Source organism: Manis pentadactyla, chromosome 19 (assembly GCF_030020395.1).
Source record: "Manis pentadactyla isolate mManPen7 chromosome 19, mManPen7.hap1, whole genome shotgun sequence".
Lineage (NCBI taxonomy): Eukaryota > Metazoa > Chordata > Mammalia > Pholidota > Manidae > Manis > Manis pentadactyla.
In genome coordinates, this window is record NC_080037.1 from 22,787,194 (window position 1) to 22,801,370 (window position 14,177).

The following is a 14,177-nucleotide window of genomic DNA, read 5'->3' on the forward strand; positions in this document are numbered from 1 at the left end:
ACCACAAAGGCATAAAACTAGAAATAAACTGTACAAAGAAAGCAAAGAGGCTCACGAACACATGGAGGCTTAACAACACGCTCCTAAATAATCAATGGATCAATGAACAAATCAAAATGGAGATCCAGCAATATATGGAAACAAATGACAACAACAACACTAAGCCCCAACTTCTGTGGGACACAGCAAAAGCAGTCTTAAGAGGAAAGTATATAGCAATCCAAGCATATTTAAAAAAGGAAGAGCAATCCCAAATGAATGGTCTAATGTCACAATTATCGAAATTGGAAAAAGAAGAACAGATGAGGCCTAAGGTCAGCAGAAGGAGGGACATAATAAAGATCAGAGAAGAAATAAATAAAATTGAGAAGAATAAAACAATAGCAAAAATCAATGAAACCAAGAGCTGGTTCTTCGAGAAAATAAACAAAACAGATAAGCCTCTAGCCAGACTTATTAAGAAGAAAAGAGAGTCACCACAAATCAACAGTATCAGAAACGAGAAATTGAAAATCACGACGGACCCCACGGAAATGCAAAGAATTATTGGAGAATACTATGAAAACCTATATGCTAACAAGCTGGGAAACCTACGAGAAATGGACAACTTCCTAGAAAAATATAACCTTCCAAGATTGACCCAGGAAGAAACAGAAAATCTAAACAGACCAATTACCAGCAACGAAATTGAAGCGGTAATCCAAAAACTACCAAAGAACAAAACCCCCGGGCCAGATGGATTTACCTCGGAATTTTATCAGACATACAGGGAAGACATAATACCCATTCTCCTTAGAGTTTTCCAAAAAATAGAGGAGGAGGGGATACTCCCAAACTCATTCTATGAAGCTAACATCACCCTAATACCAAAACCAGACAAAGACCCCACCAAAAAAGAAAACTACAGACCAATATCCTTGATGAAAGTAGATGCAAAAATACTCAACAAAATATTAGCAAACCGAATTCAAAAATACATCAAAAGGATCATACACCATGACCAAGTGGGATTCATCCCAGGGATGCAAGGATGGTACAACATTCGAAAGTCCATCAACATCATCCACCACATCAACAAAAAGAAAGACAAAAACCACATGATCATCTCCATAGATGCTGAAAAAGCATTTGACAAAGTTCAACACCCATTCATGTTAAAAACTCTCAGCAAAATGGGAATAGAGGGCAAGTACCTCAACATAATAAAGGCCATCTATGATAAACCCACAGCCAACATTATATTGAACAGCGAGAAGCTGAAAGCATTTCCGCTGAGATCGGGAACTAGACAGGGTTGCCCACTCTCCCCACTGTTATTTAACATAGTACTGGAGGTCCTAGCCACGGCAATCAGACAAAACAAAGAAATACAAGGAATCCAGATTGGCAAAGAAGAAGTTAAACTGTCACTATTTGCAGATGACATGATACTGTACATAAAAAACCCTAAAGACTCCACCCCAAAACTACTAGAACTGATATCGGAATACAGCAAAGTTGCAGGATACAAAATCAACACACAGAAATCTGTGGCTTTCCTATATACTAACAATGAACAAACAGAAAGAGAAATCAGGAAAACAGCTCCATTCACAATTGCATCAAAAAAAATAAAATACCTAGGAATAAACCTAACCAAAGAAGTGAAAGACTTATACTCTGAAAACTACAAGTCACTCTTAAGAGAAATTAAAGGGGAAACTAACAGATGGAAACTTATCCCATGTTCGTGGCTAGGAAGAATTAATATCGTTAAAATGGCCATCCTGCCCAAAGCAATATACAGATTTGATGCAATCCCTATGAAACTACCAGCAACATTCTTCAATGAACTGGAACAAATAATTCAAAAATTCATATGGAAACACCAAAGACCCCGAATAGCGAAAGCAATCCTGAGAAAGAAGAATAAAGTAGGGGGAATCTCACTCCCCAACTTCAAGCTTTACTATAAAGCCATAGTAATCAAGACAATTTGGTACTGGCACAAGAGCAGAGCCACAGACCAATGGAACAGACTAGAGAACCCAGACATTAACCCAGACATATATGGTCAATTAATATTTGATAAAGGAGCCATGGACATACAATGGCAAAATGACAGTCTCTTCAACAGGTGGTGCTGGCAAAACTGGACAGCTACATATAGGAGAATGAAACTGGACCATTGTCTAACCCCATATACAAAAGTAAACTCAAAATGGATCAAAGACCTGAATGTAAGCCATGAAACCATTAAACTCTTGGAAGAAAACATAGGCGAAAACCTCTTAGACATAAACATGAGTGACCTCTTCTTGAACATATCTCCCCGGGCAAGGAAAACAACAGCAAAAATGAGTAAGTGGGACTATATTAAGCTGAAAAGCTTCTGTACAGCAAAAGACACCATCAATAGAACAAGAAGGATCCCTACAGTATGGGAGAATATATTTGAAAATGACACATCCGATAAAGGCTTGACGTCCAGAATATATAAGGAGCTCACACGCCTCAACAAACAAAAAACAAATAACCCAATTAAAAAATGGGCAGAGGAACTGAACAGACAGTTCTCCAAAAAAGAAATACAGATGGCCAACAGACACATGAAAAGATGCTCCACATTGCTAATTATCAGAGAAATGCAAATTAAAACTACAATGAGGTATCACCTCACACCAGTAAGGATGGCTGCCATGCAAAAGACAAACAACAACAAATGTTGGCGAGGCTGTGGAGAAAGGGGAACCCTCCTACACTGCTGGTGGGAATATAAGTTAGTTCAACCATTGTGGAAAGCAGTATGGAGGTATATCAAAATGCTCAAAACAGACTTACCATTTGACCCAGGAATTCCACTCCTAGGAATTTACCCTAAGAACGCAGCAATCAAGTTTGAGAAAGACAGATGCACCGCTATGTTTATTGCAGCACTATTTACAATAGCCAAGAATTGGAAGCAACCTAAATGTCCATCGATAGATGAATGGATAAAGAAGATGTGGTACATATACACAATGGAATACTACTCAGCCATAAGAAAAGGGCAAATCCAATCATTTGCAGCAACATGGATGGAGCTGGAGGGTATTATGCTCAGTGAAACAAGCCAAGAGGAGAAAGAGAAATACCAAATGATTTCACTTATCTGTGGAATATAAGAACAAAGGAAAAACTGAAGGAACAAAACAGCACCAGAATCACAGAACTCAACAATGGACTAACAGGTACCAAAGGGAAAGGGACAGGGGAGGATGGGTGGGTAGGGAGGGATAAGGGGGGGAGAAGTAGGGGGGTATCAAGATTAACATGCATGGGGGGGTAGGAGAAAAGGGAGGGGCTGTACAACACAGAGAAGGCAAGTAGTGATTCTACAACATTTTGCTATGCTGATGGACAGTGACTGTAAAGGGGTTTATAGGGGGGACCTGGTATAGGGGAGAGCCTAGTAAACATAATATTCGTCATGTAAGAGTAGATTAGTGATACCAAAAACAAAGAAAAAAAAAAAAAGGGGCATTTCCTGTGTGGTAACCTCCAACGAGTTCTACACCAGTGTATAAAGGGCATATAAAAGTGTAGGCAAAGGGTCTGTTTGTGTTTATACAGAGGATCAAAGCCTAATTGGGCTACCCCGAAAATGAACTAAGATACGATATGAAGAAGAACTTCCAACATCTGCACTCTCTGGAAGACTCATGGCAGAAGATGATCTTCAAAAAAACCCCAACAAAGATCCACGCACTGCTACAGCTGTAGATGCACTCATCCCACCAGTTCCTGGACTTGCCATGGGAATGAGGAAGGAGATATCTAAGCTGGCCTGTGCATACAGTAAAACAACAAATTTGACTGGATCTATACTGTTGGAACTCAACCAAGAATTTGGAGAAGTGCAAATTGTAGCGCTCCAAACTCTTACAACTACAGACTATTTACTGTTAAAAGAACATATGGCATGTGAACAGTCCCCAGGAATGGGTTGTTTTAATTTGTCTGATTTCTCTCAGACTGTTCAAGTTCAGTTGGACAATATCCACCATATCATAGATAAGTTTTCACAAATGCCTAAGGTGCCTTAATGGTTTTCTTGGTTTCACTGGAGATGGCTGGTAATTACAGGTATGCTTTGGTTATGTAACTATACTCCTATTATGTTAATGTGTGTGCACAATTTAAGTAGTAGCTTAAAACCTATATATGCTGAAGTTACTCTACAAGAAGTTTTGTCAAAGAAATAATCAATCTTCCCATGTTTTCTTCCGCCTGCTACTTCTATAGCTTTTCTTCTTCCTTCCTAATTACAACCCTTAAATAGAATTCGTGCCTCATATCAAATTTACCGAGTATCATAACTCCTCCAAGTGGTAAAGATACCTCAAGACAAATGCTGGGCATAGAAGCCACAGGGCATAAATATGCAAAGAAGTAAAAAGCTAACCTTTTCAAACAATAAGGCTTCCCTCTCACTTACCAACTTCACATTTCCCTGTATGGCCCCGGAAGATGACTGGTTAGCCAGAGACGGGTAAGATTCCTCAAGGGAGGAACAACCTAAGACAGGCACAGTCGCAGGGGGGCCATCAGGTGAGAAATTGGGGATCAACAGAGGTGAGGCTTAGAACCTCACCCCCCCTGTTCTGAGAGAAATCTTCTGCATATGTGGATGTTTTATTGCCCTGGTCTAGCTTGGATTAACACATAGTCTACAGGCACACACCTGATCATCTACATTTGCTCTCTTACAACACTAAACTATGTTTTCTACCTTTATCTTGCATCTACCTACCACTTAAGCATTTTATTAAAAATAATAATAATAAAGAGAGAAATGTGGTATCCACATATAAATCAAGTATAAAAAAAAATGAGTATTCATATTTGAACTGACTGTTTATAGTTCATAATGCATGAGCAAAACCGAAAGTTTCTGTGATAACTGCCCTTGTACTGTTCACTATGTAACATATTCATTATGTAAGAATTTGTTCTACATGTAAGAACTTGTTTGTTATGCCTCAGAAGATTGGAGACTGACGAAAATTAGGCTTGGGGTGGATTAATGATTGTGCATTGAGCACTGACTCCCCTATACAGAATTTTATTGTCGTTAACAACCATTTGATCAATAAATATGAGAGATGCCCTCACAAAAAAAAAAAAAAAAAAGGACAGACTTCCAATGGTAAAATAAATAAGTAACCGGGATGTAATGTATAGCATAAGGAATATAGTCAAGATATTGTAACAGCTTGGTAGGGTGATAGCTGGAACCTAGAATTATGTATATAAATGTTCTACCACTGTGTTGTACACTTGAAACTAATGTAATGTAATACTGTGCGTCAACTACCCTTCAATAAAAAATAATTATTTAAAAAAAAAAAAAGAAAAAAAAGCAAGACCCATCTATATGCTTTTTACAAGAAACTCACCTCAAACCCAAAGACATACACAGACAAAAAGTCAAGGGATGGAAAACATATTTCAGGCAAACACTGAGAAGAAAGCAGGTGTTGCAGTACTAATATCAGACAATATAGACTTCGAAACAAAGAAAGTAACAAGAGATAAAGAAGGACACTACATAATGATAAAGAGCTCAGTCCAACAAGAGGATATAACCATTCTAAATATATATGCACCCAACACAGGAGCACCAGCATATGTGAAACAAATACTAACAGAACTAAAGGGGGAAATAGACTGCAATGCATTCATTTTAGGAGACTTCAACACACAACTCACCCCAAAGGATAGATCCACCGGGCAGAAAATAAGTAAGGACACAGAGGCACTGAACAACACAATAGAGCAGATGGACCTAATAGACATCTATAGAAATCTACATCCAAAAGCAACAGGATATACATTCTTCTCTAGTGCACATGGAACATTCTCCAGAAAAGACCACATACTAGCCCACAAAAAGAGCCTCAGTAAATTCCAAAATATTGAAATTCTACCAACCAACTTTTCAGACCACAAAGGTATAAAACTAGAAATAAATTCTACAAAGAAAACAAAAAAGCTCACAAACACATGGAGGCTTAACAACATGCTCCTAAATAATCAATGGATCAACGAACAAATTAAAACAGAGATCAAGGAATATATGGAAACAAATGACAGAAAGAACACAAAGCCCCAACTACTGTGGGAAGTAGAGAAAGCATTCTTAAGAGGAAAGTATATAGCGATCCAGGCGTACTTGAAGAAGGAAGAACAATCCCAAATGAATAGCCTAACATCACAATTATCGAAACTGGAAAAAGAAGAAGAAATGAGGCCTAAAGTCAGCAGAAGAATGGACATAGCAAAGATCAGTGAAGAAATAAACAAAATTGAGAAGAATAAAACAATAGCAAAAATCAATGAAACCAAGAGCTGGTTCTCTGAGAAAATAAACAAAATAGGTAAGCCTCTAGCCAAACTTATTAAGAGAAAAAGAGAATCAACACAATTCAACAGAATCAGAAATGAGAATGGAAAAATCACGACAGACTCCACAGAAATACAAAGAATTATTAAAGACTGCTATGAAAACCTATATGCCAACAAGCTGGAAAACATAGAAGAAATGGACAACTTCATAGAAAAATATAACCTTCCAAGACTGACCAAGAAAGAAACACAAAAGTTAAACAAACCAATTATGAGCAAAGAAATTGAAATGGTAATCAAAAAACTACCGAAGAACAAAACCCCCAGGCCAGACGGATTTACCTCAGAATTTTATCACACACACAGAGAAGACATAATACCCATTCTCCTTAAAGTTTTCCAAAAAATAGAAAAGGAGGGAATACACCCAAACTCATTCTATGAAGCCAACATCACCCTAATAACAAACCAGGCAAAGATCCCAACAAAAATAAAATTTCAGACCAATATCCCTGATGAATGTAAATGCAAAAATACTCAATAAAATATTAGCAAACCGAATTTGAAAGTATATCAAAAGGATCATACACCATGACCAAGTGGGATTCATCCCAGGGATTCAAGGATGGTACAACATTTGAAAACCCATCAACATCATCCACCACATCAACAAAAAGAAAGACAAAAACCACATGATCATTCCCACAGATGCTGAAAAAGCATTTGACAAAATTCAACATCCATTCATGATAAAAACTCTCAACAAAATGTGTATAGAGTACATGTACCTCAACATAATAAAGACCATATATGATAAACCCACAGCCAACATTATACTGAACAGCAAGAAGCTGAAAGCTTTTCCTCTGAGTTTGGGAACTAGACAGGGATGCCCACTCTCCCCACTGTTAATTAACATAGTACTGGAGGTCCTAGCCACGGCAATCAGACAAAACAAAGAAATACAAGGAATCCAGATTGGTAAAGAAGAAGTTAAACTGTCACTATTTGCAGATGACATGATATTTTACATAAAAAACCCTAAAGACTCCACTCCAAAACTACCAGAACGGATATCGGAATACAGCAAAGTTGCAGGATACAAAATTAACACACAGAAATCTGTAGCTTTAGTATACACTAACAATGAACCAATAGAAAGAAAAATCAGGAAAACAATTCCATTCACAATTGCATCAAAAAGAATAAAGTACCTAGGAATAAACCTAACCAAAGAAGTAAAAGACCTATACCCTGAAAACTACAAGTCACTCCTAAGAGAAATTAAAGGGGACATTAACAAATGGAATCTCATCCCATGCTCATGGCTAGGAAGAATTAATATCGTGAATATGGCTATCCTGCCCAAAGCAATATACACATTTGATGCAATCCCTATCAAATTACCAGCAACATTCTTCAATGAACTGGATCAAATAATTCAAAAATTCAGATGGAAACACCAAAGACCCTGAATAACCAAAGCAATCCTGAGAAAGAAGAATTAAGTAGGGGAGATCTCACTCCCCAACTTCAAACTCTACTACAAAGCCATAGTAATCACGACAATTTGGTACTGGCACAAGAACAGAGCCACAGACCAGTGGAACAGATTAGAGACTCCAGACATTAACCCATATATTTATGGTCAATTAATATTTGATAAAGTAGCCATGGACATACAATGGGGAAGTGACAGTCTCTTTAACAGATGGTGCTGGCAAAACTGGACAGCTACATGTAGGAGAATGAAACTGGACCATTGTCTAAGCCCATACACAAAGGTAAATTCAAAATGGATCAAAGACCTGAATGTAAGTCATGAAACCATAAAACTCTTAGAAAAAAACGTATGCAAAAACCTCTTAGACATAAACATGAGTGATCTCTTCTTGAACATAACTCCTGGGCAAGGAAAACAACAGCAAAAATGAACAAGTGGGACTATATTTAGCTCAAAAGCTTCTGTACAGCAATAGACACCATCAATAGAACAAAAAGGAACCCTACAGTATGGGAGAATATATTTATAAATGACAGATCCGATAAAGGCTTGACATCCAAAATATATAAAGTGCTCACCCACCTCAACAGACAAAAAGGAAATAATCCAATTAAAAAATGGGCAGAGGAACTGAACAGACAGTTCTCCAGAAAATAAATTCAGATGGCCAACAGATACATGAAAAGATGCTCCACATCGCTAATTATCAGAGAAATGTAAATTAAAACCACAATGAGGTATCACCTCACACCAGTAAGGATGGCTGCCATCCAAAAGACAAACAACAACAAATGTTGGTGAGGCTGTGGAGAAAGGGGATCCCTCCTACACTGCTGGTGGAAATGTAAATAAGTTCTACCATTGTGGAAAGCAGTATGGAGGTTACTCCAAATGCTCAAAACAGACTTACCATTTGACCCAGGAATTCCACTCCTAGGAATTTACCCTAAGAACGTAGAACTCAAGTTTGAATAAGACAGATGCACCCCTATGTTTATCGCAGCACTATTTACAATAGCCAAGAATTGGAAGCAACCTAAGTGTCCATCAGTAGATGAATGGATAATGAAGTTGTGGTACATATACACAATGGAATATTACTCAGCCATAAGAAGAAAACAAATCCTACCATTTGCAACAACATGGATGGAGCTGGAGGGTATTATGCTCAGTGAAATAAGCCAAGCGGAGAAAGAGAAATACCAAATGATTTCACTCATCTGTGGAGTAAAAGAACAAAGGAAAATCTGAAGGAACAAAACAGCAGCAGAATCACGGAACCCAAGAATGGACTAACAGGTACCAAAGGGAAAGGGACTGGGGAGGATGGGTGGGTAGGGAGGGATAAGGGGGCGGGAAAAGAAGGGGGCATTATGATTAGCATGCATAATGGGGGGGTGGGAGAAAGGGGAGGGCTGTACAACACAACAATACAAGTAGTGATTCTACAACATTTTGCTATGCTGATGGACAGTGACTGTAAAGGAGTTTATAGGGGGGACCTAGTATAGGGGAGAGCCTTGTAAACATAATATTCTTCATGTAATTGTAGATTAATGATAAAAAAAAAAACAAGAAAAGAAAAGGGGGATTACTCCCTGATAGGATAAAACTAACTGTAATTGAACGATTAATGCATGCTTTAAATATCCTTAATTTTGATCACTTAAAGTGTGTCAGAGGATCATCTGTGGAAGTACATTTTTCTGATAATATTCCTTTCTCTTAAAAAAAAAAAGTAGTTCCTGTATGGTGACCTCCAATAAGTTCTACACAATGGTATAAAGGGCATATCAATGTGTGAGCAAAGGGTCTGTTTGTGTTTATACAGAGGATCAAAGCCTAATTTGGCTACCCAGAAAACAAACTAAGATACGATATGAAGAAGAAATTCCAACATCAACATTCTCTGGAAGAGTCATTCCAGAAGATGATCATCAAAAACTTCAACAAAGATCCTGGCACTGTTGCAGTTGTAGCTGCAGTCATCCCACCGGTTCCTGGACTTGCCACTGGAATGAAGAAGGAGGTATGTAAGCTGGCCTGTGCATACAGTAAAACAGCAAATTTGACTGGATCTATACTGTTGGAACTCAATCAAGAATTAGGAGAAGTGCAAGTTGCAGCGCTTCAAAATCTTGCGACTACAGACTATCTACTGTTAAAAGAACATATGGGATGTGAACAGTTCCCAGGAATGTGTTCTTTTAATTTGTCTGATTTTTCTCAAACGATTTAAATTCAGTTAGTCAATATCCATCATATCATAAATAAGTTTTCACAAATGCCTAGGGTGCCTAACTGGTTTTCTTGGTTTCACTGGAGATGGCTGGTAATTGTAGGTCTGCTTTGGTTATGTAACTGTATTCCTATTATGTTAATGTGTGTGCGCAATTTAATTAGTAGTTTATAACCTATACATGCTTAAGTGACTCTACAAGAAGATAGGTCAAAGAAATAATCAATCTTCCCATGTTTTCTTCCGTCTGCTACTTCTATAGCTTTTCTTCTTCCTTCCTAATTATAACCCTTAAGTAGAATTTGTGCCTCATATCGAATTTACCTAGTATCATAATTCTTCCAAGTGGTAAAGATACCTCAATAAAAATGCTGGGCATAAAAGCAACAGGGCATAAATTTGCAAAGAATTAAAAAGCTAACCTTTTCAAACACTATTGCTTCTCTCTCACTTACCAACTTTACATTTCCTTGTATGGCCCTGGAAGATGACTGGTTAGCCAGAGACAGGTAAGATTCCTCATGGGAGGAACAATCTAAGATAGGCACAGTTGTAGGGGGGCCATCAGGTGAGAAATTGGGGATCAACAGAGGTGAGGCTTAGAACCTCACCCCCCCTGTTTGGAGAGAAATCTTCTGCATCCATGGATGTTTTATTGCCCTTGTCTAGCTCGGATTAACACATAGTCTACAGGCACACACCTGATCATCTACATTTGCTCTCTTACAGCACTAAACTATGTTTTCTACCTTTATCTTGCATCTACCTCCCACTTCAGCATTTTATTTATAATAATAATAATAATAAGGGAGAAATGTGGGATTCACATATAAATCATGTATAAAAATCAAACGAATATTCATATTTAACCTGATTGTTTATAGTTCATAATGTGTGATCAAAACCGAAAGTTTCTGTGATGACTGCCCTTGTACTGTTCACCATGTAAGAACTTATTCACTATGTAAGAATTTGTTCACCATGTAAGAACTTGTTTGTTATGCTTCGGAAGATTGGAGACTGATGAGAATTAGTCTTGGGGTGGATTGATGATTGTGCATTGAGTCCCCTATACAGAATTTTATTGTTGTTTACAACCATTTGATCAATAAATATGAGAGATGCCATCTCAAAAAAAAAAATGTGCCTGTTATAATAGTATCCACTATTATATTTTCACTCACTTTATATATCCTTTGATGAACAGTGATGAACTAAGGACAGAAGTTCTTATCCTATAACTTAGTTCATTTATCTTTGACTTTGATTTGTGCTCTTTGTACCTTAGGTAAGGCATCTTTTCCTACACTAGTGATATAAAAATATATATTATTTTCCAAATACTTTATACATTTTTTATACTTAAATCTTTAGTACCACTGTAATTGATTGTGTAGACTGTGAAGTAGGAACCCAGTTTCATTGTAACACAATGTGGATAACTCATTTTTCCATTAATTATCATGGATCATTATATTATTCACCAACTGATCAACAATGCCCCAATGAGATATCAAATTACTACATAGGGGCTTATTGTGGCTTTTAAAAAAATTTTGGCTTTTCTATTCTGTTTATTAGTCTACTTTTCTATTCCATTATTAATTTGACACGATTTTAATAACTTCAGTTTGTCAAGGGATATTGTTTTTGTCCCTTACAATAGAAGTGTAGGGTTTCTGGTATCAAGCTTTACAACTGTGGCTAAAATACATCCCCAGCTTTTTATAGATAGTACACGTTTTCCCTCTACCCTTGCAAAGATCTGTACAGTGTCTAAAACCCCAGAGCAGCCATGTGAATAAATTCAAATTTAACTCTTAGATTCTGCAGGCCACTAAATTAAAGGGTTTTTCAGTTTTGGGTTCACAATTGCTTTTTTTCTCTGTGAGAGATGTCTGCTATTGGGACCCTGGAGATTTCTCTTCCTTATTTTCATGTATAGGCTATCATATTGGCACCTATGAAGTCAAAAGCGGAGGGTTTCAACATATGCTCAATTCATCATCTTAAAATTAAAAGCCTTGCATACCTTTCATCTTAGTATATATAAATCTGGTTAAAATTCAGTTATATTTATAGAATAAATCCAAAGGTAATTTAAACATGTTTTTCATAGTAATCACATTGAGTTGATACCTAGTTATATCGTATCTTAAGTAAAAAAAAAAAATCAATGTTTTTTCTTAATACATTTCCTCCCAATATGTTTGAGCCCTGCAGAAATATTATTTTTGCTTTGCAGCCACATACTGTTATTAAAAATAGTACTATGCAACTTCCTAATTCACTTTATTAGCCTTCCTTTTTTAATTTCTCCCATCAATATTTTTTTAATGTGAGCTCTGAATGTCTTTACATTGGGTCAAAATATTGAAATTCCTCACTAACCACAGATTTCCATTTCCAGAATATGATCATATGCTATAACGACAGTAAAAACATGTTCAAAATATATATTGAGCAAGGTGACATCATGGAAAAAAATAACATCTTACATGAAATATTATGATGAATGATATATTTTTAGTTGCATACTTTCTAATGTGGGGTTCTTTAAGTCTTCTTACTTTATAATGAACCATCTCAAAATAATTGGAACAAGCATTAATCTTCTTTTCAATCTTTTGCCACAATTTTGTGGAGAGATGTTATTTACTTAAGATTGTTATTTTCTCAGGAGGAGCAAAATAGTTTCAATCACTTAAATCCAATTATGTGTATTTTACATCTAATTCATCTTCAGATAAAATCAGTAAATTAGAGGTATTGTAACTAGCTAGAGATTTCTCAGCTATCAAGGAAAGCCGATTCCGTCACCTAAGGTAAGAAATATCAAGCACCACTTTCAAGTAATAGATCCGGTATCCTGCAGATTGATTTGGCATCAGCTTGACCTTACATTTTTACCGAAGCCATTTAGAATGAAAATCTCATTTCTTCTGGAAAGAGATGTGAATCTCATGTGTGTATAATGTTAAAATGGAATGTCATAAGGAGTAAAAAATATTGTTTTTGAGAAATTGTATGATAGTGCATAATATGTTTCCTAATTTCTCTAAAATAATGGGATGCTTTTACCAAGAGCTCATTTATATATATTACTTAAGTTTAAAGTAGTTAACTTATTAAAATTTAATAGTTGAAATAAGTGTCATTATGGCTTCATGAGGTTACAAAATATGTTCCTTAAATAAATTATAATGCCATATTTTTCATTTATTGATTGATTGATAACATATTTGCAGCTGTAATGATACTCTTCTAAGTTAAATTTGAATATTGTTTTCAATTTTCTCTCATTAATAACCATTAATCTGAATATTAGTTTTGCAAGAGTCTTCATTATCAAGGACAGAACTAAAGCACTACACACACTAAAGAAAATTGGGGAAGAAAAACCTTTAGTTATCTACATAGCAGTCATGAAGCAGTTAAAGGAGTTTCTTCTCTTTGCTATCAAAATCACTGCTAAATAAGAGCATTTTTTCATTAGTGGGCCATTTTTATCCTGAGAAGAAATCAAGATATTTTAGAGTCAAGAAACAGCCACAAAAGAAAGAGTTGATATTCCAGACAATAATCTATTTGAAAGATTTATGTTTTATGTACTAAACCAATAAAAACTATCAAGTCCCTCTCTGTAATTCAAGGAAAGTGACAGAGGATGTTAAGTTGTTTATGAAAGTTTGATCTCTGGAAGTCCATATGTCACACTGATTCTATTGCATTAAGGTGTTATCCCTATTACTATTTTCATTAAAAGTCACAAATCTTTGAATGCTTGATTATGATGACAGGACTGTGGTAAATGCATCATCTCACACAACACTGTCATATTAACCTCACAACACTGTGAAATAGATAACATTATTGCTTTCATTTTAGAGGTGAGCAAATGAGTCTCTGAAGCATTCAATCATTTGTCTAAGTAACATGGCTAATAAATGTTGCACAAAGACATCACACCAGTCTAACTCTAGAGCCCAGACTCTTTACAGTGAAGGAAACAATTAAAAGAGCAATCGTAATAGAGAGTCTAACCTTTTGAGGCATACAAAAGTTTGT